At 39.1% G+C, this 23,106-nt stretch overlaps 4 non-coding genes and 4 pseudogenes across 4 annotated transcripts; all 8 read left to right on the top strand.

The window, feature by feature from the left end:
- Positions 1 to 5,845: 5,845 nt before the first annotated feature.
- On the top strand, positions 5,846 to 5,964 carry LOC121562793. Its single transcript, XR_006658717.1, has one exon. It is a non-coding gene; the product is annotated as a 5S ribosomal RNA (ribosomal RNA).
- A 544-nt stretch (positions 5,965 to 6,508) lies between these two features.
- LOC123484823 lies at positions 6,509 to 6,627 on the top strand. Its single transcript, XR_006658719.1, has one exon. It is a non-coding gene; the product is annotated as a 5S ribosomal RNA (ribosomal RNA).
- Positions 6,628 to 6,897: 270 nt separating this feature from the next.
- LOC123484822 lies at positions 6,898 to 7,016 on the top strand (annotated as a pseudogene).
- Positions 7,017 to 7,375: 359 nt separating this feature from the next.
- Positions 7,376 to 7,495, top strand: LOC121560643 (annotated as a pseudogene).
- A 6,445-nt stretch (positions 7,496 to 13,940) lies between these two features.
- Positions 13,941 to 14,059, top strand: LOC123484816 (annotated as a pseudogene).
- Positions 14,060 to 14,469: 410 nt separating this feature from the next.
- Positions 14,470 to 14,588, top strand: LOC123484825 (annotated as a pseudogene).
- A 410-nt stretch (positions 14,589 to 14,998) lies between these two features.
- Positions 14,999 to 15,117, top strand: LOC123484829. Its single transcript, XR_006658722.1, has one exon. It is a non-coding gene; the product is annotated as a 5S ribosomal RNA (ribosomal RNA).
- A 279-nt stretch (positions 15,118 to 15,396) lies between these two features.
- LOC123484815 lies at positions 15,397 to 15,515 on the top strand. Its single transcript, XR_006658718.1, has one exon. It is a non-coding gene; the product is annotated as a 5S ribosomal RNA (ribosomal RNA).
- The last annotated feature ends 7,591 nt before the right edge of the window (positions 15,516 to 23,106 follow it).

The raw sequence follows: 23,106 nt of genomic DNA, 5'->3' as shown, positions 1-23,106 counted from the left end.
GGAGAGGGAATTGGTTGCTGCGTTTTGAAATCTTTTTTTGTTTGGTTATTTATGTGGAATTTGATTTTTGTTTTTGATTTATTAGTAAGAGTTGTTTCTCCCCTAGCAGCTTTTGCTGGGGGGGGAAGGAAAGGAGGGAAAAATACAGATATAATTAGTTAATCGGACGGACAACAATAGATACAACGACCTACGCGATGGAACAGACAAAGAGTACTGGACATGGAGGAAAAGTTCCTGATGCACCATCATCGAGGGAAAAGTCCTATGATAAGACTTGTACGGTGGCGGTGGATATCACTGGGGAAAAGAAATTAACGATGATGGAATTGCTGAGAGGGATAAAGGAGGCGTGTGGAACGGTGATAGGGTGCAGATTTAAAGGTGATCAGAAGTATGAGATTACGATGTCCCATGTCCATGGGAAGGAGAGGTTAATGGATGGACTAAAAATCAAATGCGTGCACGGTAATGGCGAGGGACATTTCAGCGGATGAGCTGGTGGTGTCCTTTATGAATTTACCAGTGTATATTAGTGACGATACTATCGTGGCAAAATTGGAAGGATGGGGTGTGAAGGCGGTTTCTGGGATTAAGAGGAGATTATGGCCAGGAACAGAGATCGCTGATGGCACAAGATTCTGTAAAGTTCGGTTTACAGACGTGGTGCGCTCACTACCATATTCTACCAAGTTTGAGACGTTGGAGGGGACTGAGTACTTTCGAGTGATACATGACAGGCAAGTTAAAGTGTGCCGAATTTGTATTCAGTCTGGCCACGTAGTACGGGACTGTCCTGATTTTCTATGTCGGAGATGCGGAGCACAAGGGCACTATGCAAGAGAGTGCGTCGAGAGAGAGGAGAGACCATGTAATGGATGTGGGGAGAGAAGAATGCGCTGTACGTGTACTGGGCCAACAGATGGTGAAGACATGGAACAACAGGAGGAGGAGATGGAAGAAGAGAGAGTGGAGGAGGGGGACGTGATGGAGGACGGGGAAAAAAGGAGACAAGGATGGTGGAGGAGGAGGAGATGGTGAATCTACTGCGACAGAGGGGGGATGGAATTGGGGGCGAGCATGGATGTCGAATTCCTAGATGACTACTGCACAGATGGAAAGGAGCCTGATGGTGGAGAAGGAGGAGGAGGTGAGCAGGAAACGGAAACATCTGAAGGTGAGGGAGATGAAGATAATGGAGGGGTTGTACCTGACACTATTCCTGAAAGTATGGATGTGAAGGGGGAATCCGCGAAGAGGAAGGACTCTGAGAGTGAAGTGTCCGCGGGTGAAGTCCAAAGGGTGAGGGAAGAAGCAAAGGAAAGTAGGAAGAGCAAGATCAAGAAGAAGAAGAAAAAGACTGGGTCTTGATGATGGGAAAAATCAACATATTAATTGTACTTATGGTGAGTGTTGTATCTGTTAATATTAATGGACTAAGGAATATGGGAAAGTTAGAACAGACAGTGAGTCTACTACAGGCTGATATTTTATGCTTCCAAGAGACACACTGGACTGACAGTATGATGGATGGAGTAAGAAAGAGATGGATGGATTTGATTTATTATAATAATGGTGGGGAGAGGACGTGTGGGGGTTGCTATATTAATTAAGAGGGATAGTGTACAGAATATTAGGCAAGTGTATGCGGATAAAGAGGGTAGACTTTTGAGTGTTAAATTTGAATTTCTAAATGTGCAATACACTTTATTGAATGTTTATGCACCTAATAATGAGAGTGACCGAGAAGTATTTTTTAAGGCACTTGAGCAACATTGTGTGGGTAACTGTATATTGGTTGGGGATTTTAACGTTAGATTGACAAAACTGGACACGTCAAGGAGTACTTTGTTGCGCTCTGACATGTCTAGGCGAGTATTGTTGGGGATAATGAAGGATCATTGTCTGAGTGATGTATGGAGGGGAATGCATCCAGGTCAGAGAGTTTTTTCAAGGAGGCAGGTTGTTTTGAAGGTTCTCAGGCAAAGCCGCATAGATTATTGTTTAGCGGCGGAAAATATAGTGCAATATATACAAAAAGATTAGGTATGATTTTAATACATTAAGTGATCATGCCTCTCTTGGTTTCCTGCTGGGTCCTAGTGTGCCTTCTAGAGGGGTGGTGTATGGTGTTTGAATGCTGAGCTACTAAAAGAAGGAAAATATATTGATATGATTTCTGATTGTATAAATAGAGAAATATTGAGTGATTTTAAAAGTGTTAATATTGGTTTGTGGTGGGAGGGTCTAAAAGAGAAGATTAGAGGGTTGAGCATTAAATATGCAAGACGAAGGAATTTTCTTTTAAAGAGGGAGAGGATAGCTTTGAATAAAAGACTAGACATTGAGCTGGGGAAAGTTGATACGGTGGAGGGTTATGATATGGCAGGTTTTATGGAAGCTCAGGCTGCGGTACATAACTTTGAAAAGAGTGCATGTATGGGGGCAATAGTAAGGAGTAGAGTACAGTATGCCATAGAAGGAGAGAAATGTACATCCTTCTTTTTAGGGTTAGAAAAGAAGAAGCAGGCTAGAAACTATATTACAGAAATCGAGAATGAGAGGGGGGAGACAGTGAATGATCTGGTGGGGATTTTAGATACAATAGAATGTTTTTATAGTAATCTTTTTAAAAAAGAATGCAATGATCAAGGATGTATAGAAGAGGTGTTGAGCTATGTAGATGCCAGAATATCAGAGGATGAAAGACTCATGTGTGACACAGACTTGGCGGTCACAGAGATACGGGAGGCGATTTTGTCTGCTCATAGAAATAAGAGCCCTGGCTCTGATGGGCTGACAAGTGAGTTTTACAAAACATTTGTGGATATAATGGCACCTGTTTTATTAGATGTGTACAAATATATGGAGCAATCTCAGGAAGTCTCGGAATCGATGGCGACTGGCTTAATAACTATAATATATAAAAACAAGGGAAGTAGGAAAAGATTAGAAAATTTTAGGCCATTATCTATTTTAAATGTAGATTATAAGATCTTAACTAAGGTGCTGGCTAACAGAATTAATAAAGTAATGGGAAGTATTATTTCAGAGACACAGGCTTACAGTGTTCCTGGTAGAGAAATAGCAGACATTATTTGCACTTTAAGGGATGTCATAAGACATATGAAGGGTGAGGGAGGTGTAGTATTGAGCATTGATTTAAATAAAGCTTTTGATAGAGTAGAACATTCATTTCTAATGCAGACGCTTAAAACTTTTGGATTTGGGAGCAGAATGGTGGCCTGGATACAGCTGCTATACGGTGCTGCAGTAAGTAGAGTAAAATGTAACGGGTTACTTACTGATGCTTTCCCATTGGAGAGGTCGGTGAGGCAAGGATGTCCATTGTCTGCGGCCTTATATTGTATGTCGGTTGAGCCTCTGGTGGCTCTCCTTAAAGCAGACCACCAGATCCGAGGCGTTTCTATTCCAGGGGGTGGAGTCAGCATTGTGCAGCAATATGCAGATGACACTACAATTACTGTTAGAGATGTGGAAAGTGTAAATAGAGTGATGGAGTGTTTTGAGCTCTTTGGGGAAAGCATCAGGTGCTAAGATTAATGTAGAAAAGACTGAGGTTTTGTATGTGGGGCTAGTGAATGATAATGGGTGTAGGTATCATTTTAAAAGAGCTAATGGCTATTTTAAAGCGTTGGGAGTTATTTTGGGTATTGATGAAAAGGAGGCATGTGATAGGACTTGGGCAGGTGTATTGAATAAAATCAAACAAACTATGGCATTTTGGAGATGGAGGAATTTAAAATTGAAAGGAAAGGTAGTGGTAACAAATTCTTTACTAATATCTAAATGTGTATATGTCATGGATGTGCTTCAGATGCCAGAGTGGGTTTTAAAAGAACTTAATTCTATTGTTTCTAACTTCTTGTGGGATGGCAAAGGGGCTAGAATATCTAGGTCTACACTTGCTGCAGAATATAAAGATGGGGGTCTAAAATTAGTGGACATAGACGTGAAAAGAAAAGCATTAAGAATTAAAATTATACAGAAGTATTTATATGGGGAGGAAGAATATGGGTGGAAGAGGTTCTTTAGGAATTATTTGTATAATAATGGAGGATGTGAAGAGAGTGGGTTATTAATGATATGGAAAAAGCCTATGTATGAACAAGTTCCTCTGTTTTATCAGGAAGTGTTACGTGCATGGGGAGAATTTCTTCCTCGTGTAAAATATGTGTGTGAACATAAGGATATAATACTGAATCAACCTGTGTTTTTAAATCCCAAAATTATGTTCAATGATGAAGTGTTGTATAATCCCCTTTTTATGAGGGCTGGACTGAGACTTATTAAAGACTTTGTATATGAAGTTATTCCTGGGTTTCTAAGAGGCCAGGCCATTTATGACAATGTGAAGGATGTGGATGATACAGTTTGGAAAGGTACTATATTGAATGGATTTGAACGGGTGAAAAGTAGCATTCCAGCAGAATGGGTTTCTGTCATTAATGGAGATGGAATTTGGGAAGATTTATATGTATTACCGAATTTATATATTGACAATGGGGATAAATGGAAAACATTGGCTAGTGTCAGAACAAATGTTTTTTATAAACAATTACTGGTTACTGACAGGCCTGCTGCTGAGAAGAGGTGGGTAGAACTGTTTCCGAAGATGGATCGAAAAGTATTATGGAAAAACTTATACTTACATGGGAATAAATTGGAATGTGAAAATAACGATTTTAAAATAAGACATAATCGGATATACACAAAAGTAGTGCTGCATCAAATAAATAAAGAAATAAAAAGAGAATGTGATATATGTGGTAAGGCACCAGAAAATTTATTACACTTATTTGTAGAATGCGAGGATTTAAAAGATATGTTTTGTAAAGTAAAGGAAATAATATGTAAAAACTGGGGGAGTGGTTTGTTGGAAAAGAATGCGTGGGAGGAATTGGTTTTATTTGGAGTGGGAGATGAATGTAAAGGGGTTAATGTGAGGTTGTTGAATATTGTATTGAGTTTTGTTAGGTATGCTATTTTTTGTGGGAGGAATTATGCTTATTTTGAAGGGAGGAGGGTAAGGGTGTGGGGTATTTTTGTAGCTTTGTTTAAGAAGCACATCGATATGTTTTATAGTTATGGATTGGAAGATTTTGATGAACTTTTTGTAGAGGGAGTGGGTTAATTGCAAGGGTGGATGGTGGAGGAATCACTTATAATTTTTGAAAGGAATATTTTGATATTTTCTATGTTTATTTTTATTTGACAGGGAGATGCTTTTAAATCTGCCTATTTAATATGTGGAATTTGATATGTCTTAGTCATGTCTGGTTTTTGTATACTAGGTTTTTGTTTTTATTTCTTTGGGTTCTTTGATTTGATAGGGGGTGAATTGTTCGCCTGCCTATGGTAGAATAGTTTCTAGTGTATGGTTTTTGTATATAACACTGTACATGGTATAATATAAGTGTATTTGATGAATATTTTACAATAAAAAAAAATAAAAAAAAAATATGCCTGATCTCGTCCGATCTCGGAAGCTAAGCAGGATCGGGCCTGGTTAGTACTTGGATGGGAGACATCCTGGGAATACCAGGTGCTGTAAGCTTTTATTCCACTAGAGAGTGCTCTTGTGTCATTGAGCAACTGCTTTTATTTATCACCCTAAAAATATCATGTATTTTTATTGGACTAAATGCAGTTTGTATGTGCTGTCCTAACTGATCAAATTAAATAATATATAGTGCGTTTCCCTGAAAATATAGGCAGTACATTCAGCCTTTGTTTTTCGTCTGTTCATTAAGTTGCACGGAAATACGAATCACTGATACATTTTGTTCAAGTCTTTATATAGTGTACCAAGAGTTGTTCCTTTGCTTACGGCCATACCATCCTGAATATGCCTGATCTCGTCCGATCTCGGAAGCTAAGCAGGATCGGGCCTGGTTTGTACTTGGATGGGAGACTGCCTGGGAATACCAGGTGCTGTAAGCTTGTGTTCCACAAGAGAATACCCTTGTGTCATTGAGCAACTGCCTTTTATTTATCAGCCTAATAATATCATGTATTTTTATTGGACTAAATGCAGTTTGTATGTGCTGCCCTGCCCTGATCAAATGAAATAATAGACATTGCGTTTCTCTCAAAATAGATGTGTCATGGAGCAACTGCCTTTTATTTATCACCCTAATAATATCATGTATTTTTATTGGACTAAATGTAGTTTGTATGTGCTGCCCTGCCCTGCCCTGATCAATTTAAATAATAGACAGTGCATTTCCCTCAAAATATATGTGTCATGGAGCAACTGCCTTTTATTTATCACCCTAATAATATCCTGTATTTTTATTGGACTAAATGCAGTTTGTATATGCTGTCCTACCCTGATCAAATTAAACAATAGACAGTGCATTTCCCTGAAAATATAGGCAGTACATTCAGCCTTTGTTTTTAGTCTGTTCATTAAGTTGCATGGAAATACGAATCACTGATACATTTTGTTCATTTCTTTATATAGTGTACCAAGAGTTGCTCCTGATCTTACGGCCATACCATCCTGAATATGCCTGATCTCGTCTGATCTCGGAAGCTAAGCAGGATCGGGCATGGTTAGTACTTGGATGGGAGACCGCCTGGGAATACCAGGTGCTGTAAGAATTTTGTTCCACTAGAGTGTGCTCTTGTGTCATGGAACAACTGCCTTTTATTTATCACCCTAATAATATCATGTATTTTTATTGGACTAAATGCAGTTTGTATGTGCTGTCCTAACCTGATCAAATTAAATACTAGACAGTGCGTTTCCCTGAAAATATAGGCAGTACATTCAGCCTTTGTTTTTAGTCTGTTCATTAAGTTGCATGGAAATACGAATCACTTATACATTTTGTTCATTTCTTTATATAGTGTACCAAGAGTTGTTCCTGCGCTTACGGCCATACAATCCTGAATATGCCTGATCTCGTCTGATCTCGGAAGCTAAGCAGGATCGAGCATGGTTAGTACTTGGATGAGAGACCGCCTGGGAATACCAGTTGCTGTAAGCTATTTGTTCCACTAGATAGTGCTCTTATGTCATGGAGCAACTGCCTTTTATTTATCACATTAATAATATCATGTATTTTATTGGACTAAATGCAGTTTGTATGTGCTGCCCTGCCCTGCCCTGATCAAATTAAATAATAGTCAGTGCGTTTCCCTCAAAATACATGTATCATGGAGCAACTGCCTTTTATTTATCACCCTAATAATAACCTGTATTTTTATTGGACTAAATGCAGTTTGTATGTGCTGCCCTGCCCTGCCCTGATCAATTTAAATAATAGACAGAGCATTTCCCTCAAAATATATGTGTCATGGAGCAACTGCCTTTGTCTTTATATAGTGTACCAAGAGTAGTTTCTGCGCTTATGGCCATACCAGCCTGAATATGCCTGATCTCGTCCGATCTCGTGAAGCTAAGCAGGATCGGGCATGGTTAGTGCTTGGATGGGAGACCTCCTTGGAATACCAGGTTCTGTAAGCTTTTGTTCCACTAGAGAGTGCTCTTGTGTCATGGAGCAACTGCCTTTTATTTATCACGCTAATAATATCATGTATTTTATTGGACTAAATGCAGTTTGTATGTGCTGCCCTGCCCTGCCCTGATCAAATTAAATAATAGTCATTGCGTTACCCTCAAAATACATGTATCATGGAGCAACTGCCTTTTATTTATCACCCTAATAATATCATGTAATTTTATTGGACTAAATGCAGTTTGTATGTGCTGCCCTGCCCTGGTCAAATTAAATAATAGACAAAGCAATTCCCTCAAAATATAGGCAGTACATTCAGCCTTTGTTTTTAGTCGGTTCATTAAGTTGCACGGAAATTCGAATCACTGGTAAATTTTGTTCATGTCTTTATATAGTGTACCAAGAGTTGTTCCCTCGCTTACGGCCATACCAGCCTGAATACGCCCATCCTGATTGGAGAAGTGACGACAGGTGCGAGTTTTTGAGCTGTGAGTGAGTGTTTGCTGAAGAGTGTTTGCGCGAGAGCTATTTTTGTTAATTATTTGGATTTCGAAATATATTTTTTGTTTTAGTCTTCCCCCCTTGCAGTTTTGCTGCTTGGGGGAGAGGTTTTTTTTGAAGCACTATGACGGACAACATGGAAATGACAAACGGAATGGACAAAGACAACGAAAGGGCGCAACGGAAGAAAAATGAAGATAAAGAAGGAATGAAATATGGCAAAGAATACACGGTGGCAATTGAGTTGGTAGGAGAAGACAAAGTGACGACAATGGAACTACTACGAGCAATTAAGGAGGGGTGTGGAGAGGTGGTGGGATGCCGAATGAAAGGAGAAAAGAAGTATGAAGTTACGATGAGAAACGGAAAAGGAAAAGAACGTTTAATGGATGGAATATGGATAAAGGACACCAGGATTTTGGCGAGAGATGTTAATGTGAAGGAATTGGTGGTGTCTTTTATGAATCTCCCAGTATATGTAGAAGATGGTGTGATACTGGGCAAGCTGAGTGGATGGGGAGTGGAAGCCGTTTCGGAGATAAGGAGGAGAGTTTGGCCAGGAACGGAGGTGGTTGATGGGACACGTTTTTGCAAAGTCAAGTTCACAGAAAAAGTGACATCATTGCCTTACTCTACAAGAATTGAGACGTTGGAGGGAGCAGAATATTTTAGGGTCCTTCATGATAAACAGGTCAGAGTGTGTCGTTTGTGTATTCAACCCGGGCACATAGTTAAAGACTGCCCTGAATTTAAGTGTTTCAAATGTGGCAAGCAAGGACACTATGTGAGAGAATGTGTCGGAGAGAAGGAAAGGAATTTCTGTGGTGGATTCAGAAAGAGATTGGCGGAGTGCAACTGTGGAGAGGGTATGGCTGAAGAGGGGAGTCAAGCACTATTCGAGGAAGCAGTTGTATTGTCGCAAGAAGGAGAAGAAGATGGAGGAGAGGAGGTGGTGGAGAGTGGAGAGACGGAGGAAGGAAGAAGGGAGAAGGACCAGAAGATGAATGAAATTGGGAGTAGTATGGACTCAGAAATAAGAAGAGGGTGTTTTCAGGAGGAGGGGGGAGTGGACTGGGGGAAGTACGGGGGACTCAAAGGTTTTGGGGGATAGCACAGTACTAACAAGTACCTCGGGGGGTGAAGAAATGGAGAGGGGTTCGAGTTTGAGAACAATAACAGAAACGACAACGACGGCTATACATGAGACGGAGATGAACACGGGGAGTACAATGATGACAATACCAGAGACGGAGATGAACATGGGGAGCACAACGGATGAGGGTGACAAGAAGTTGAGTTGGCTGGATAATATGGACTTGGAGGAGATATCGGACACGGATGATGGAGAAAAGATTGAAAGAACGAGGGAAGGATACAGGAAGAGGAAAGCGGGGGAAGAGGGGGAGAGAAAGGGTGGAAGAGGAAATAAACTGGATAACAGGTAGAGGATAATGAAATTATATTTTATTATTTTATTATTTATTAGAATGGTAAATATAATGTCAATAAATGCAAATGGTTTGAGAACAATGGGAAAATTTAATAGAATAGTACAAATGAAGAATTCAGATATTTTATGTATTCAAGAGACGCACTGGGATAATGCATGTGTTTTAGAAGTAAAAAAAAATATGGAGGGATTTTATTTATGTTAACAATGGCAGGGGAAATTCAAGTGGGGTTGCAATTTTATTAAGGAAGGATGTAGTAGAAAATGTGAAGAAGATATATAATGATAATAATGGGAGGATTTTAATTTTGGATTTTGAATATATGAATAGGGTTTTTAGGATTATAAATATTTATGCGCCGAATAATGAGATAGAGCGAAATAATTTATTTTTAGAATTAGGGAAATGGTGCAAGGGTAACTGTATTTTAGTAGGGGATTTTAATGTTAAAATGAATAGATTAGATATGAAAAGGGGAGCTATTTTTAGAAATGACGTATCTAGGGGGGTCTTAAGGAAGATTATGTTTGAAAACAGTTTGATTGATATATGGAGGGATGAGAATCCGAACAAGAGAGGAATTTCTAGAAGGCAGGTGGTTTTAGGGGAGTTGAAACAGACGCGAATAGATCTGGTATTAGTAAATGAGGGTTTAAGGAATTTTATGAAAGAAATTAAGTATGTTTTTACAGCTTTTAGTGATCATGCGGCCCGGTGGTATTTTCTTGTGGAGTAAGGACACATACTAAATCTGGTGGGCTGTGGTGTTTAAATAATAGCTTGCTAGAGGAGGAAAATTATATTGAGATGATATCAGAATGTATTGGGAAGGCCAAAAGACAACAGTTAATGGAGGTGAATATGGGGTTGTGGTGGGAGGAGCTGAAAACCAAATGTAAGGAATTGACTATAAAATATGCTGTTAAGAGGAATTATTTTTTGAAAAAGAAGGAGAGGGAACTACGTAAGAAGGTTAAACATGAACTTGAGTGTATAGAAAAGGATGAAGGTCATGGGGTGGAGGATTATTTACTGGCTAAGGATGCACTTGATGAATATGAGAAGAAGAAATGTAATGCGGCGATTGTAAGGAGTAGAGTGCAATATGCGATAGAGGGGGAAAGGTGTACTTCATTTTTCTTGAATTTAGAAAAAAGAAGACAAGAGAAGATTTATATTACGGAGTTAATTAATGATAAAGGGGAAAAAGGTTAATGATTTGGTGGGGATTCTGGATACGGTCGAGAGATATTATGAATGCTTATTTAAAAAAGAAGAGGTTAATGATTCCTGTATGGATAAGGTGCTTGAACACGTGGATACTAAGTTAACAGAAGGGGAAAAAAACATGTGTGATGAAGATATGAGTCTAACTGACATTAAGGAGGCCATATTAGAGGCTAATTGCAATAGGAGTCCGGGGTCTGATGGCCTAACTGCGGAATTTTATAAATCTTTTGCAGATTTGTTGGCTCCAATTTTAAGAAAACTGTATGAATATATTGAAAAGACTCAAGTGGTGCCAGATTCGCTGGCCACAGGAGTTTTAACCATACTGTATAAAAATAAAGGGAGTCGTGTAAATTTGGATAATTATCGACCGTTGACACTTTTAAATTGTGATTATAAGATCTTAGCCAAGGTCTTAGCTAATAGAGTTAAAAAAAGTTATGGGAGGAGTAATAGCAGAGACACAAGGATATAGTGTACCAGGGAGGGATATTTCTGACACAGTGGGAACAATAAGGGATGTGATAAAGCATATGGGGGAGGAAGGGGGTTTGTGATGAGTTTGGATCTAAATAAGGCTTTGATAGAGTTGATCATTCCTTTTTACTGCGTACACTTGGGAAATTTGGGTTTGGTGAAAGAATGATAGGTTGGATTAGATTACTGAATGGATATGCAAGGAGCAGAGTAAAATGTAATGGGATTTTAACAGATTATTTTCCTCTGGAGAGATCTGTTAGGCAGGGATGTCCGTTATCAGCTGCTCTTTATAGTTTATCGGTGGAGCCAGCTTGCAGCAATGATTAAAGCAAACAAATTAATTCGAGGTATACGGATACCGGATGGGGGGAGAGTGTTATACAGCAATATGCGGATGATACTACATGTACTGTGATAGATGTTGAAAGTGTGAAGAATGTAATGGAGTGTTTTGAGGTATATGGCAAGGCATCAGGGGGCAAAACTTAATGTTGAAAAATCTGAAATAATGTATGTGGGGATAGATGAAAAAGTGGACTGTGGATTCCCTTTCAAAAAGGCTGAAGGTTATATAAAGACTTTAGGGGTGGTGTTGGGGGTGGATAAAGAAGGGACGAGAGATGAGACATGGACTGGGGTTTTGAATAAAATAAAACATACTCTATCCTATTGGAAGGCAAGAAAACTGTTCTTGAGGGGGAAGGTGGTGGTGATTAATTCTTTGGTGGCATCCAAATGTATCTATGTTCTAGGTTCGTTGGATATGCCACAATGGGTGTTAAAAGAATTCAATGGTTTGGTTACAGATTTCCTATGGGAGGGGAAGGGGACTAGGATTGCAAGGGCAACTCTTATCTCGGATTTAAAGGATGGGGGTTGAAATTGGTGGATTTGGATGTGAAGAGAAAAGCAATGAGAATAAAAACTGTGCAAAAATACTTATATGGGGAGGTAGATTATGGATGGAAAAGGTTTTTAAACATTTTTTGTACAGAAGTGGGGGTTGTGAAGAAAGTGGATTATTGATGTCATGGAAGAAGGATATGTTGGAGGGTTTGCCTGAGTTCTATAAAGAGGTGTTCTTGGCATGGGGGGAATTTCTTCCTAAGATTGAGTACACATGTACAAATAAGGACAACATATTTAATCAGCCTGTGTTTTTGAATCCGAAAATAGAGAGTGGTGGGAAGGTGCTGTACAACAAAATGTTCATGAAGGCTGGGTTAATATTGGTAAAAGATTTTCTTTACGAGGTTATACCGGGGTTTTTAAGGGGGCAGGCAATTCTGGATACTGTGTGGGAGTTTGATGATACAGTGGAGAGAAAATTAGTATTACAGATATACGAAAGAATTAAATTATGCATTCCGGGTGAGTGGATAAAAGTGATAAATGGGGAGGGGGAATATGAGGACTTGTATGTGCTGCCAAGTCTCTATGTGGGTAAAGGATCGGGGAAACAAGTATTATCAAAAGTAACACAGAAAAAGATTGTACAAGTGTATGTTGAAGTCTGTGTGTGTGAGGCCTGCGGCTGAGAGGATGTGGAGAAAAATGTTTATTGATTTGGATGTTTCTTTGATGTGGGAGAATTTGGTTTTGTTTGGGAATAAACGAAATTGTGAGAACATGGATTTTATGGTACGGCATAATCGTATATACACAAACATTATTTTACATCAGATAAACCGCGATGTACGGCGGGAATGTGATGTGTGTATGATGAAGCCAGAGTCTTTGTTGCATTTATTTGTTGAATGTCCAAGTCTGACAGGTTTTTCAAGGAAGTAAAACTTTTGTTGTGGAGGCACTGGAGAAAAGAGTTTTTAGAAAGTTTTGCATGGGATAGGTTAATATTATTTGGAGTAATGGGGAAATGTTTGGGTGTGAATGTGTACCTGTTGAATATTGTTTTGAGTTTTGTGAGGTATGCAATTTACTGTAGAAGGAATATGAAACATTTTGAAGGGAAAAAGGTGAATGTCTGGGTAATCTTTAAAGCAGGTTTAAGAAAGCAGGTGGAATTCATGTATAATGCAAAACTAGAGAAATTTGAAAGTATGTTTATAAAGGGGAGTACTTTAGTGTCTATGGAGGAGGGAGGAGGGGGAGTTAGGGTTAACTTCTGAAATGGAGTATGTCTAATGTCTATATTAGATTATGTATTTTATGTTGATTAGTGAATAAGGATGGTGTAATTATGTTTGTATTTGTTGTATTGTTTTGTTGATTTTGTTTTTTATAAATAAAGAGAAAAAAATAAATAAAAAAATACACCCAATCTTGTCTTATCTCGGAAGCTAAGCAGGATTGGGCCTGGTTAGTACTTGGATGGGAGACTTCCTGGGACTACCAGGTGCTGTAAGCCTTCTGTTCCACTAGAGAGTGCTCTTGTGTCATGGAGCAACTGCCTTTTATTTATCACCCTTATAATATCATGTATATTTATTGGACTAAATGCAGATTGTATGTGCTGCCCTGCCCTGCCCTGCCCTGCCTGATCAAATTAAATAATCGACAGTGCGTTTCCCTCAAAATATATGTGTCATGGAGCAACTGCCTTTTATTTATCACCCTAATAATATCCTGTATTTATATTGGACTAAATGCAGTTTGTATGTGCTGCCCTGCCCTGCCCTGATCAAATTAAATAATAGACAGTGCGTTTCCCTGAAATATAGACAGTACATTCAGCCTTTGTTTTTAGTCGGTTCATTAAGTTGCATGGAAATACGAATCACTGATACATTTTGTTCATGTCTTTATATAGTGTACCAAGATTTGTTCCTGTGCTTATGGCCATACCAGCCTGAATTAGCCTGATCTCATCAGATCTCGGAAGCTAAGCAGGATCGGGCCTGGTTAGTACTTTGATGGGAGACTGCCTTGGAATACCAGGTGCTGTAAGCTTTTTGTCCCAGTAGAGCGTGCTCTTGTGTCATGGAGCAACTGCCATTTATTTTTCACCCTAATAATATCATGTATTTTTATTGGACTAAATGCAGTTTGTACGTGCTGCCCTGACCTGCCCTGATCAAATTAAATAATAGACAGTGCGTTTCCCTCAAAATATATTTGTCATGGAGCAACTGCCTTTTATTTATCACCCTAATAATATCATGTATTTTTATTGGACTAAATGCAGTTTGTATGTGCTGCTCTGCCATGATCAAATTAAATAATAGACAATGCGTTTCCCTCAGAATATAGGCAGTACATTCAGCCTTTGTTTTTAGTCGGTTCAATAAGTTGCACGGAAATTCGAATGACTGATACATTTTCTTCATTTCTTTATATAGTGTACCAAGAGTTGCTCCCACGTATACGGCCATACCAGCCTGAATATGCCCGATCTCGTCTGATCTCAGATGCTAAATAGAGTCAGGCCTGGATAGTACTTGGATGGGAGACCGCCTGGGAATACCAGGTGCTGTAAGCTTCTTGTTCCACTAGAGAGTGCTCTTGTGTCATGGAGCAACAGTCTTTTATTTATCACCCTAATAATATCATGTATTTTTATTGGACTAAATGCAGTTTGTATGTGCTGCCCTGCCCTGCCCTGATCAAATTAAATACTAGACAGTGCGTTTCCCTCAAAATATATGTGTCATGGAGCAACTGCCTTTTATTTATCACCCTAATAATATCATGTATTTTTATTGGACTAAATGCAGTTTGTATGTGCTGCTCTGCCATGATCAAATTAAATAATAGACAATGCGTTTCCCTCAAAATATAGGCAGTACATTCAGCCTTTGTTTTTAGTCGGTTCAATAAGTTGCACGGAAATTAGAATCACTGATACATTTTCTTCATATCTTTATATAGTGTACCAAGAGTTGTTTCCTCGCTTACGGCCATACCAGCCTGAATACACCCGATCTCGTCTTATCTCGGAAGCTAAGCAGGATTGGGCCAGGTTAGTACTTGGATGGGAGACTGCCTGGGAATACCAGGTGCTTTAAGCCTTTGTTCCACTAGAGAGTGCTCTTGTGTCATGGAGCAACTGCCTTTTATTTATCACCCTAATAATATCATGTGTTTGTATTGGACTAAATGCAGATTGTATGTGCTGCCCTGCCCTGCCCTGCCCTGATCAAATTAAATAATAGACAATGCGTTTCCCTCAAAATATAGGCAGTACATTCAGCCTTTGTTTTTAGTCGGTTCAATAAGTTGCACGGAAATTCGAATCACTGATACATTTTCTCCATTTCTTTATATAGTGTACCAAGAGTTGCTCCCATGCTTACGGCCATACCAGCCTGAATACACCCGATCTCGTCTTATCTCGGAAGCTAAGCAGGATTGGGCCTGGTTAGTACTTGGATTGGAGACTGCCTGGGAATACCAGGTTCTGTAAGCCTTTTGTTCCACTAGAGAGTGCTCTTGTGTCATGGAGCAACAGCCTTTTATTTATCACCCTAATAATATCATGTATTTTATTGGACTAAATGCAGTTTATATGTGCTGCTCTGCCATGATCAAATTAAATAATAGACAGTGCGTTTCCCTCAAAATATATGTGTCATGGAGCAACTGCCTTTTATTTATCACCCTAATAATATCATGTATTTTTATTGGACTAAATGTAGTTTATATGTGCTGCTCTGCCATTATCAAATTAAATAATAGACAGTGCGTTTCCCTCAAAATATATGTGTCATGGAGCAACTGCCTTTTATTCATCACCCTAATAATATCATGTATTTTTATTGGACTAAATGCAGTTTGTATGTGCTGCCCTGCCCTGCCCTGATCAAATTACACAATAGACAGTGCGTTTCCCTCAAAATATATGTGTCATGGAGCAACTGCCTTTTATTTATCACCCTAATAATATCTTGTATTTTATTGGACTAAATGCAGTTTGTATGTGCTGCTCTGCCATGATCAAATTAAATAATAGACAATGCGTTTCCCTCAAAATATAGGCAGTACATTCAGCCTTTGTTTTTAGTCGGTTCAATAAGTTGTACGGAAATTCGAATCACTGATACATTTTCTTCATTTCTTTATATAGTGTACCAAGAGTTGCTCCCACGCTTACGGCCATACCAGCCTGAATACGCCCATCCTGATTGGAGAAGTGACGACAGGTGCGAGTTTTGAGCTGTGAGTGAGTGGTTGCTGAAGAGTGTTCTTGAGAGCTATTTTTGTTAATTATTTGGATTTCGAAATATATTTTTTGTTTGTCCTTGCAGTTGAATAGTTTTAAGTTTGGTTAGTCTTCCCCCTTGCAGTTTTGCTGCTTGGGGCAGAGTTTTTCTTTTCGGATTCTTTTTTTGAATCACTATGACGGACAACATGGAAATGACAAACGGAATGGACAAAAGACAACGAAAGGGCGAACGGAAGAAAAATGAAGATAAAGAAGGAATGAAATATGGCAAAAGAATACACGGTGGCAATTGAGTTGGTAGGAAAGACAAAGTGACGACAATGGAACTACTACGAGCAATTAAGGAGGGGTGTGGAGAGGTGGTGGGATGCCGAATGAAAGGAGAAAAGAAGTATGAAGTTCCGATGAGAAACGGAAAAGGAAAAGAACGGTTAATGGATGGAATATGGATAAAGGACACCAGGATTTTGAGCGAGAGATGTTAATGTGAAGGAATTGGTGGTGTCTTTTATGAATCTCCCAGTATATGTAGAAGATGGTGTGATACTGGGCAAGCTGAGTAGCTGGGGAGTGGAAGCCGTTTCGGAGATAAGGAGGAGAGTTTGGCCAGGAACGGAGGTGGTTGATGGGACACGTTTTTGCAAAGTCAAGTTCACAGAAAAAGTGACATCATTGCCTTACTCTACAAGAATTGAGATGTTGGAGGAGCAGAATATTTTAGGGTCCTTCATGACAAACAGGTCAGAGTGTGTCGTTTGTGTATTCAACCCGGGCACATAGTTAAAGACTGCCCTGAATTTAAGTGTTTCAAATGTGGCAAGCAAGGACACTATGCGAGAGAATGTTCGGAGAGAAGGAAAGGAATTTCTGTGGTGGATGCAGAAAGAGATTGGCGGAGTGCAACTGTGGAGAGGTTATGGCTGAAGAGGGGAGTCAAGTACTATTCGAGGAAGCAGTTGTATTGTCGCAAGAAGGAGAAGAAGATGGAGGAGAGGGACGTGGTGGAGAGTGGAGAGACGGAGGAAGGAAGAAGGGAGAAGGACCAGAAGATGAATGAAATTGGGAGTAGTATGGACTCAGAAATAAGAAGAGGGAGTTTTTCAGGAGGAGGGGGGAGTGGACTGGGGGAAGCACGGGGGACTCACAGGTTTTGGGGGATAGCACAGTACTAACAAGTACCTCGGGGGGTGAAGAAATGGAGAGGGGTTCGAGTTTGAGAACAATAACAGAAACGACAACGACGGCTATACATGAGACGGAGATGAACACGGGGAGCACAAGCGATGACAATACCAGAGACGGAGATGAACATGGGGAGCACAACGGATGAGGGTGACAAGAAGTTGAGTTGGCTGGATAACATGGACTTGGAGGAGATATCGGACACGGATGATGGAGAAAAGAGTGAAAAGAACGAGGGAAGGATACAGGAAGAGGAAAGCGGGGAAGGGGGAGAGAAAGGGGGAAGAGGAAATAAACTGGATAACAGGTAGAGGATAATGAAATTATATTTTATTATTTTATTATTTATTAGAATGGTAAATATAATGTCAATAAATGCAAATGGGTTGAGAACAATGGGAAAATTTAATAGAATAGTACAAATGAAGAATTCAGATATTTTATGTATTCAAGAGACGCACTGGGATAATGCATGTGTTTTAGAAGTAAAAAAAAATATGGAGGGATTTTATTTATGTTAACAATGGCAGGGGGAAATTCAAGTGGGGTTGCAATTTTATTAAGGAAGGATGTAGTAGAAAATGTGAAGAAGATATATAATGATAATAATGGGAGGATTTTAATTTTGGATTTTGAATATATGAATAGGGTTTTTAGGATTATAAATATTTATGCGCCGAATAATGAGATAGAGCGAAATAATTTATTTTTAGAATTAGGGAAATGGTGCAAGGGTAACTGTATTTTAGTAGGGGATTTTAATGTTAAAATGAATAGATTAGATATGAAAAGGGGAGCTATTTTTAGAAATGACGTATCTAGGGGGTCTTAAGGAAGATTATGTTTGAAAACAGTTTGATTGATATATGGAGGGATGAGAATCCGAACAAGAGAGGAATTTCTAGAAGGCAGGTGGTTTTAGGGGAGTTGAAACAGACGCGAATAGATCTGGTTTTAGTAAATGAGGGTTTAAGGAATTTTATGAAAGAAATTAAGTATGTTTTTACAGCTTTTAGTGATCATGCGGCGGTGGTATTTTCTTGTGGAGTAAGGACACATACTAAATCTGGTGGGCTGTGGTGTTTAAATAATAGCTTGCTAGAGGAGGAAAATTATATTGAGATGATATCAGAATGTATTGGGAAGGCCAAAGACAACAGTTAATGGAGGTGAATATGGGGGTTGTGGTGGGAGGAGCTGAAAACCAAATGTAAGGAATTGACTATAAAATATGCTGTTAAGAGGAATTATTTTTTGAAAAAGAAGGAGAGGGAACTACGTAAGAAGGTTAAACATGAACTTGAGTGTATAGAAAAGGATGAAGGACATGGGGTGGAGGATTATTTACTGGCTAAGATGCACTTGATGAATATGAGAAGAAGAAATGCAATGCGGCGATTGTAAGGAGTAGAGTGCAATATGTGATAGAGGGGGGAAAGGTGTACTTCATTTTTTCTTGAATTTAGAAAAAAGAAGACAAGAGAAGATTTATATTCCGGAGTTAATTAATGAGAAAGGGGAAAAGGTTAATGATTTGGTGGGGATTCTGGATACGGTCGAGAGATATTATGAATGCTTATTTAAAAAAGAAGAGGTTAATGATTCCTGTATGGATAAGGTGCTTGAGCACGTGGATACTAAGTTAACAGAAGGGGAAAAAACATGTGTGATGAAGATATGAGTCTAACTGACATTAAGGAGGCCATATTAGATGCTAATTGCAATAGGAGTCCGGGGGTCTGATGGCCTAACTGCGGAATTTTATAAATCTTTTTGCAGATTTGTTGGCTCCAATTTTAAGAAAACTGTATGAATATATTGAAAAGACTCAAGTGGTGCCAGATTCGCTGGCCACGGAGTTTTAACCATACTGTATAAAAAATAAAGGGAGTCGTGTAAATTTGGATAATTATCGACCGTTGACACTTTTAAATTGTGATTATAAGATCTTAGCCAAGGTCTTAGCTAATAGGAGTTAAAAAAGTTATGGGAGGAGTAATAGCAGAGACACAAGGATATAGTGTACCAGGGGGGATATTTCTGACACAGTGGGAACAATAAGGGATGTGATAAAGCATATGGGGGGAGGAAGGGTGGTTTGTGATGAGTTTGGATCTAAATAAGGCTTTTGATAGAGTTGATCATTCCTTTTTACTGCGTACACTTGGGAAATTTGGGTTTGGTGAAAGAATGATAGGTTGGATTAGATTACTGAATGGATATGCAAGGAGCAGAGTAAAATGTAATGGGATTTTAACAGATTATTTTCCTCTGGAGAGATCTGTTAGGCAGGGATGTCCGTTATCAGCTGCTCTTTATAGTTTATCGGTGGAGCCGCTTGCAGCAATGATTAAAGCAAACAAATTAATTCGAGGTATAAGGATACCGGATGGGGGGAGAGTGTTATACAGCAATATGCGGATGATACTACATGTACTGTGATAGATGTTGAAAGTGTGAAGAATGTAATGGAGTGTTTTGAGGTATATGGCAAGGCATCAGGGGCAAAACTTAATGTTGAAAAATCTGAAATAATGTATGTGGGGATAGATGAAAAAAGTGGACTGTGGATTCCCTTTCAAAAAGGCTGAAGGTTATATAAAGACTTTAGGGGTGGTTTTGGGGGTGGATAAAGAAGGGACGAGAGATGAGACATGGACTGGGGTTTTGAATAAAATAAAACATACTCTATCCTATTGGAAGGCAAGAAAACTGTTCTTGAGGGGGAAGGTGGTGGTGATTAATTCTTTGGTGGCATCCAAATGTATCTATGTTCTAGGTTCGTTGGATATGCCACAATGGGTGTTAAAAAGAATTCAATGGTTTGGTTACAGATTTCCTATGGGGGGGAAGGGGACTAGGATTGCAAGGGCAACTCTTATCTCGGTTTAAAGGATGGGAGGTTGAAATTGGTGGATTTGGATGTGAAGAGAAAAGCAATGAGAATAAAAACTGTGCAAAAATACTTATTGGGGAGGTAGATTATGGATGGAAAAGGTTTTTTAAACATTTTTTGTACAGAAGTGGGGGTTGTGAAGAAAGTGGATTATTGATGTCATGGAAGAAGGATATGTTGGAGGGTTTGCCTGAGTTCTATAAAGAGGTGTTCTTGGCATGGGGGAATTTCTTCCTAAGATTGAGTACACATGTACAAATAAGGACAACATATTTAATCAGCCTGTGTTTTTGAATCCGAAAATAGAGAGTGGTGGGAAGGTGCTGTACAACAAAATGTTCATGAAGGCTGGGTTAATATTGGTAAAAAGATTTTCTTTACGAGGTTATACCGGGGTTTTTTAAGGGGGCAGGCAATTCTGGATACTGTGTGGGAGTTTGATGATACAGTGGAGAGAAAAATTAGTATTACAGATATACGAAAGAATTAAATTATGCATTCGGGTGAGTGGATAAAAAGTGATAAATGGGGAGGAATATGAGGACTTGTATGTGCTGCCAAGTCTCTATGTGGGTAAAGGATCGGGGAAACAAGTATTATCAAAAGTAACACAGAAAAGATTGTACAAGTGTATGTTGAAGTCTGTGTGTGTGGAGGCCCTGCGGCTGAGAGGATGTGGAGAAAAATGTTTATTGATTTGGATGTTTCTTTGATGTGGGAGAATTTGGTTTTGTTTGGGAATAAACGAAATTGTGAGAACATGGATTTTATGATACGGCATAATCGTATATACACAAATATTATTTTACATCAGATAAACCGCGATGTGCGGCGGGAATGTGATGTGTGTATGATGAAGCCAGAGTCTTTGTTGCATTTATTTGTTGAATGTCCAAGTCTGACAGGTTTTTTTCAAGGAAGTAAAACTTTTGTTGTGGAGGCACTGGAGAAAAGAGTTTTTAGAAAGTTTTGCATGGGATAGGTTAATATTATTTGGAGTAATGGGGAAATGTTTGGGTGTGAATGTGTACCTGTTGAATATTGTTTTGAGTTTTGTGAGGTATGCAATTTACTGTAAAAGGAATATGAAACATTTTGAAGGGAAAAAAGGTGAATGTCTGGGTAATCTTTAAAGCAGGTTTAAGAAAGCAGGTGGAATTAATGTATAATGCAAAACTAGAGAAATTTGAAAGTATGTTTATAAAGGGGAGTACTTTAGTGTCTATGGAGGGGGGAGGGGGGGAGTTAGGGGTTAACTTCTGAAATGGAGTATGTCTAATGTCTATATTAGATTATGTATTTTATGTTGATTAGTGAATAAGGATGGTGTAATTATGTTGTATTTGTTGTATTGATTTGTTGATTTTGTTTTTTATAAATAAAGTTTAAAAAAATAAATAAAAAAAAATACTCCCGATCTCGTCTTATCTCGGAAGCTAAGCAGGATTGGGTCTGGTTAGTACTTGGATGGGAGACTGCCAGGGAATACCAGGTTCTGTAAGCCTTTTGTTCCACTAGAGAGTGCTCTTGTGTCATGGAGCAACTGCCTTTTATTTATCACCCTAATAATATCATGTATTTTTATTGGACTAAATGCAGTTTGTATGTGCTGCCCTGCCCTGCCCTAATCAAATTAAATAATAGACAGTGCGTTTCCCTCAAAATATATGTGTCATGGAGCAACTGCCTTTTCTAACCCTAACCCTAACCCTAACCCTAACCTAACCCAACCTAACCTAACCTAACCTAACCTACCTTAACCTTAACTTACCCTAACCTTAACCCTAACCTTAACCCTAACCTCAACCTCAACCTTAACCTTAACCTTAAACTTAACCTCCATAACTCTCCCGGGAGAACTCACACAGAACCACAGATTATACCCATTATCAGCACCTTCTCCGCGTAAACAGACTCCTTCACTCTAGACTAAAATTCGCTTTCACCCAAACACAACGCACATTCCCCCCCCACTTCAGAATTCAGACCCATATCAGCTTTCCGTAGAAACCCCAATTTTAGGGATCTCTTAATTTTACCAAAGTTTTCCAATAAACCTACTCTAAACTACCCATTGAACAACAGTATCATAGACAACTTTCACACATTCAAAATCCACATGCACAAACCTCCAGTCCTATTTCACAGCTCATTACCATCCATAGTACCAATATTGTCTATGCCATAACATGCACACTATGCCACAACATTTATATAGGAGAAACCGGTCACACAGTCTGACACGCCTCAAATAGCACCTCTACACAATTAGAAAAAACATATTACAAACACACCTGGTCCAACATTTTCAGATTCACCCAACAACTTCCCTCCATATTACCGGTCTGGAGATGAAATCCACCTGGACCAGAGGCCAGAAAAGCGGCAGAATCCAGGTGGATTTCAAAACTTAATACTTTGGCTCCACTGGGGATGAATATCAAGGAATAAATAAAAAACATTAACACTTTTGAGTTCTCGAGACCGGGCAAAGGTGCAATAGGCCCGTGCAACCTAAAGGTTTGAAACCAGTACAAACATAAACCCTCTTAAACCTAACCCTAACCCTAACCCTAACCCTAACCCTAAACCAGCTCCCCACGACATTACCTTCTCCACATACAGAATTGGACAGGGGTGTCCAATGGAGTTTTTATCCCTGTACCTAACCCTAACCCTAACCCTAACCCTAACCCTAACCCTAGCCTCCTCCAAAGCACATCGATGGACATCTACGGCCTCCCAGGAGTACAACAA

This window comes from Coregonus clupeaformis, unplaced genomic scaffold (assembly GCF_020615455.1).
Source record: "Coregonus clupeaformis isolate EN_2021a unplaced genomic scaffold, ASM2061545v1 scaf0476, whole genome shotgun sequence".
Classification (NCBI taxonomy): Eukaryota; Metazoa; Chordata; class Actinopteri; order Salmoniformes; family Salmonidae; genus Coregonus; species Coregonus clupeaformis.
The sequence above is the reverse complement of the archived record's forward strand: the minus strand, read 5'-3'. Positions and strand labels throughout refer to the sequence as shown.